Raw genomic sequence first — 6,049 nt, forward strand, 5'->3', positions numbered from 1 at the left:
AAAAATTACATTTTCTATTTTTAAATTAAAATTACATTTTATGACTTAGCATAAATGAAGATACTAATTTTAAAAGATCAGACCTACTGATTCATATACATTTTCTTGAGCTTCACCTTTCATAGGTAATTTTTCACTTTGCAACCAATTCACAAATGTACTAATGGAAAACAAAAGCTCAAGTCTAAAACAATTAACAATTAATAATTAATAATAAGTATAGATATGGTAAAGCAAGCATAAAAAAATTGATATTACTTACATATATTTTGTTTGTGCCTTTGAAAATGAGATTAATATGAGAATGCCACAACATGATGCATGTATGTATAGTTTCTATATATGTGAAGAATGCCAAAATATTAGTCACTACTTAGTAGCCAAATTACCGACTATTAGAAATAGTTGCTACGTAGTCGCCAAATTAGCTGCTTTGATACAACAAAATTAAGTTCTTCCCACTTAGTCGTATAATGGTCGTCATTCAATGACTACAATACCGACTATTGTATTTGGTCGGCAAATAACGTCTAAGTTACGACTAATGTTACGCAGTTGTAAAATAGTCGTAAGATAGTAGGCAAATAGTCGCTTAATTTGGCGACTACGCTTTTAGTCGCCAAACGTAGTCGTAAATCACCTGTTTTCTTGTAGTGGTTACCCGAATGAATTCAAGGATATAGAAAAGGATGTTGGGTCTTGTATGATTTGTCGAGGGGAATTGTCCAGTGCTGGGTGTCGGGTGACTCAATGTGGGCATGCCTATCACAAACGGTATACTAACAGTTGGCTACTGCGTTTTAAATCGTGCCCTTATTGTTCAACATGAGGTGTTTTTATTTTTGTATTAAGTATCAGGATATTTTGGCAGGTAGCTACGTTTTCTAGAGGTTTTTTGAAGTCTGTTTTGATTGAAGGACTTTCGGTTATCTTATTCTATATTAATTTGAGATTAATTTGAAAACGATGTGTGACGATATTAATGGAGGATTTTCGATAAAATATGGAAGATACACAATTGATTGAGAATGGGAGTCTGGGGATTCAATCTGAAATGGAAAGCATTGAAACTCAATTATGTTTAGACTGAAGAACAACAGAGACATGACGATGAAAACAAAAGAGCAAAGAAGAAATGAACGAACATATTTTGTCCTGTGATTTTTTATTATTATTAACACATCATGTGAAATAACACTTCTAGAGGGGTGATTTTTCCATTTCACCTTTTCAAGTACAAAAGTATTCAAAATCTCCTAAAATCAATCTTTAGGATTTTTTTAAAAAATCATATTATTTTGAATAACAACATATTTGATATGATTTTAACAAATTATTGATTGAATAACAAGAGATTGCCAGTTATTTTGTATGATTTAAAAAAATCTTAGGTGGGGTTAATTATTGGCTCTATGATTATAATGGATTTGGAAATCCAAAACAAAAATCATGTGTTATTCAATCATTGATTTTAAAATACTTGTCAAAATTATGTGTTATTGGTTATATGATTTACAAATACTTGTTAAAATCTCATGTTATTTATTTATTGATTTTTTTTTTGGATTTCAAAATCCACATTATGTTTTAAATGGATTTGAAAGTGTAAAATAGACGGATTCAAATCCAAGGATAAAACATGTTATTTCAAAATTCAGATGTTTTGATTTCCATTATTTTACAATTATATATGGATTCAGAAATCACATTTCCATTAACAGATTTTCCAAATAGGTTGATGATTAAGTTTTTGATAATTATTGAAATAAAATAACATAATAATTTCCTTTATTATTTGAAGGGCATACTTTGTTAGTTAGGAATTAAGAGTACCTTGTTTGTATGTAAATGTTAAACTAATTAGTGAATATTTTTAAATACATGCTCATTAGATTTTAATAAGATAGTCATAAAACTCCGCTTTGCAAAACCATTTTTTTCTTTTGCACTCCTCATGTTCTTTCTCTAGGTTCATATGTTTCTCCTTCTTCTAACCCTATCCTACATGCATTATAGAATTTAGACTTCTTAGTTAAAAGACATTGTTAAATATTAGTGTATAGAAATGAGTGAGTTACTTTTTTTTTACGCCTACTCTTGCTGTAAATTTTTAGATAGCGTAAATGCTTGAGTCAAAATAGAACTTCGTGGCTGCCGTAGAGTTAAAGTATTGGCTACCTGTTTAATATATACAAAGTGAATATGTATTAGTCAATATGTAAGTATGATAGAAATTGTTGGTTAGAGTTTAGACTGTTTAGTTATCTTCTTATCTTGTGGTAAAAGACATGACCTTCAAATAGTTTTGAGTTTGTTATCACCATGAGATTTTTATTGCCTATTGGTGAGCTAAAATGTGAGAGGAAAGTTGATATAGCGACATTCTTTTGAAGTATTATCACTAAGGTTTTGCACCTTGCACGAAGATGATTTCCAACATCTGTCAAACAAACGTCAACTTTTATTTTCACATTTGGTAACATATTATTCTTTATTCAGTGTTCTAGGACAGTTATAAGTTATAACAAAGGTGCTTACCACATTCACATGAGACGGAGAATTATATTGCTGCATAGATCAACCGATTGTTAGTCTGTCTAGAGCGATGGTTTTATGTTGACATGTCGTCAGACGATTGAGGAGTATGACTTGCTTTCTCGGTTACTCTCACGATCGAAGGTTAAGCTTTGTGGGTGGGAATGATTGAGGAATATATATATATATATGTACGTTACGTAGCAATATAGCATTAATTTAAGTATGTTAAGAACTTAAGAAGTTGGAAGGATTCGTTTATTTTCTGACTATATTAGTATATTCTGACTCATGTGATACACGTACGTACGGTTTAATCAATAGATTTTTTTTGTGGAAAACTTTGTTAAAAAATTCTGCAGTTTTATGGAAATCTTATGTTGAATTCCAATTGAGCATGTTTATATTTAAAACCGCTAGACATAGTTATAATAAGATATTTTTAGTTTAATATAGTTACAAACAGTGGCGGATCTAGAAATTTTTTTCAGAGGGGTCAAAATATAAAATAAAATTTAAATTAATTTTAATTTGTTCTATAATATTAATGTTATTTGATTTTTTTTTATAAATTATAAGGGGTTTACGTTTTTGTTTTTAAAATAAAAATCAAACAGAGTAAATAGACTATAATTTAAAAAAAAAAACTAAAAAAAACCAAGTATTATGAACAAAATATCAAATAAAAGGGTAGTAAGTAGGACTTGAACCCATGTTGGGAAGGGATTTGAGGGGGTCAATGAAGAGAACTTTAACCAATTGTGCCCAAAAATTAATTTCTAACAAGCTTACAAATTTTATTTTTAATATTTAACCGGGATCATCTGACCCCCTTCCTCTTCACGTGGATCCGCCCTTGGTTACAAATCATATGAGGTTGTGCTAGAAGATTTCAAAATCCAAAATTCAATCAGTTTTTTTTTTTTAATTTTATAGATTAATTAGAAAGGTTGAAATCTCTTACTCTTTCAAATAAATTTGGGTTTAATTTATTAACTAAAGTCAGATATCATATGGAAGTGATATAGCCTAACTTGACATGTGACTTACTATTGTTAAATTTATTAACTATTATTAATCCACTCTCTTCTTTGGTTTTTCCCCAAATCTATTTGTTCTTTATATTTTTTTGGTTAGGAGATCAAAAGTTTTAGTGGTTAACAATTTGTATTACGACTCTTTGGTAGTGATTGGTAACCACTTTATAAAGTGGTATAAAGCTGTACAAATATACAGCTTTAAAGTTTACCATCACAAAAATTTTATTAAAAATTTTATTAAAAGCTTTGCTTTCAGTTTTTTTTGTACAGTTTTCATTTATAGTTTTTTCTACAGCTTTGCACTATTCATAAAAAGCTTACAGCTTCAGCTTACAGCTTTTCTGTACAGCTTTGACTACGTTACTAATCAAATCCTTTATTTTGAATACGTACTTGAATTAGGCCTGGGACAAAATAACCGGATCCGCCGGATATCCGGATCCGTATCTGGTATCCGATCCGAAAACCCGGATATCCGGATCCGTATCTGGTATCCGATCCGAAAACCCGGATATCCGATAAAACGGATCCGGATTCGGATCTTACATTTCACTATCCGGCCGGATACGGATACGGATCCGGATACTTAAAAAAATTCGGGTCGGATATCCGGATCCGCCCAAATGTATATTATATTATATTTTTAAGATATATTTATTAGATGTGAAATAAACACGTATATGTAGTGCAGATATGAGAAGATAAATTTTGCTTTTGTCGATGTGGGACCTTTCAACTGTCCCTTCCTTCGTCCACTTATCCCACATCGAGTATAAAAGAAAAATGTGTCCTACTTCTTCTCTATAAATAAGGCCAAACCCTTCTATTCTCTCACAATTGCTTATTGGGTTTTCCAAATGAAGCCCATCTAACAAAATAAACCGGATTTCGGATATCCGACGGATAACCGAGATTTTATCGGATAACCAAAAACCGGATTTCGGTTCCGGATTCGGATAGTAGAACTGTCTATCCGGCCGGATCGGATACGAATCCGGATACCATAAAAAAGGCCGGATATCCAGCTCCAGCCCAGGCCTAACTTGAATGGATATAATGATTATATTTAAAGTGTTACGTATTAATTTATTATATACATGAATTTTATTTTCAACAAATAATAATAGTTTTAGAAAAGGCATGTGTCACTTTAGCTTGTGCTGACACGGCGAAAAAGTGGAAAGAGTTAAGCAACTTTCATAAAGTAGATTTGTAAAACATGTCTCACCACTCATGCATGCATGCTAATATAGACGTTACACACGTATAACGTATATATGTGCTAAAGACTTGTATTATCATAAACGACAGACATTTGAGTGAAAAAATCAAAACTGTGACCAATGTCTCCGTTGCCACACCGATTGCAAATACTTAATTTCAATAATACAAATGAGATTGAAAATTTTCATATGCAATTTAGTCTCTCCGACTCTCGCTCTCCCATGCATGTAAGTATGTAACATTAGTTGACTAGATGGCTCAAACTCGGAAATTAGTTTGACTAACTAAATAATCACAAATTTACAATAGTTATCTAATTAATAGGTATATATATAGACCACCTTTAATAACCTTGGATGTTTTTTTTTTTTTTGGAACACGAAAGTTTGATGTTAGAAATGTACTCGATCGTCTCAGTTAAGAGTTGACTAAAGCTCTTGTCTTAAATGCAGCCATAAATTGGCTATTGTTTATTTTTCAATGAGTACTGATTCAGTTTAGTTTTGATTTTCTTTTAACAAAGAAGCAGCTTGTAAAAAAATAGGAAATTAGCACTTATACTCACTTTTACAAAATTTAATATCACACATACCTACTTTTAGCTATTAGCTATTGTTAGGGCATCTCCATTGGGGGATTTAGCAAGGATTTAGCAAGGCTCTTATTGCAACTGTAATTAAAAATAAATCAGAATTGATGGAATATATAAGATCCAACTCTTATTTAGTAAGTTTAGGAATCGTCTCTTATTGTGTACGTGTCAGCATATAGCTGATTTGGTTTTTCATATAAAAACAAGATTTTTTTTTTTTCCTTCTTGAACCATAACAAAACGGAGAGATCTTTTTGACCAAATCGGAACCTTGCAATCGGAGAAACCGATCTCCAGTCGGAGATTTTGATTAATCAATCAAAACGACATATCAAAGCTTCTGATTAATTGACGAGTCTTCTTCACCAAAGTGAGTCTTCTTCACCAAATCGAAGCTTTTGATTAACCAATCTCTTTCTGATGGTAATTTCCTTTTTCTGATGGTAAGAATTCTTGTTTAGTAAGAGTATAGAAATTAGAGTTCTTTGATTTTCAAAAATTAGGGTTCTTCAAAATCTGTTTCTAATTGTGATCCTAGGCATGATTGTAATTAGGATTAACGAAATCTGTTTCTAGAATATGATCAAAGTCTCTGTTTTATTCTCTTACCTCTCTCTGTTTTATTGCTCTGCTTCTCGTAAATTATGCTATATACAAA

The sequence above is a fragment of the Camelina sativa genome, chromosome 9, assembly GCF_000633955.1.
Source record: "Camelina sativa cultivar DH55 chromosome 9, Cs, whole genome shotgun sequence".
Classification (NCBI taxonomy): Eukaryota; Viridiplantae; Streptophyta; class Magnoliopsida; order Brassicales; family Brassicaceae; genus Camelina; species Camelina sativa.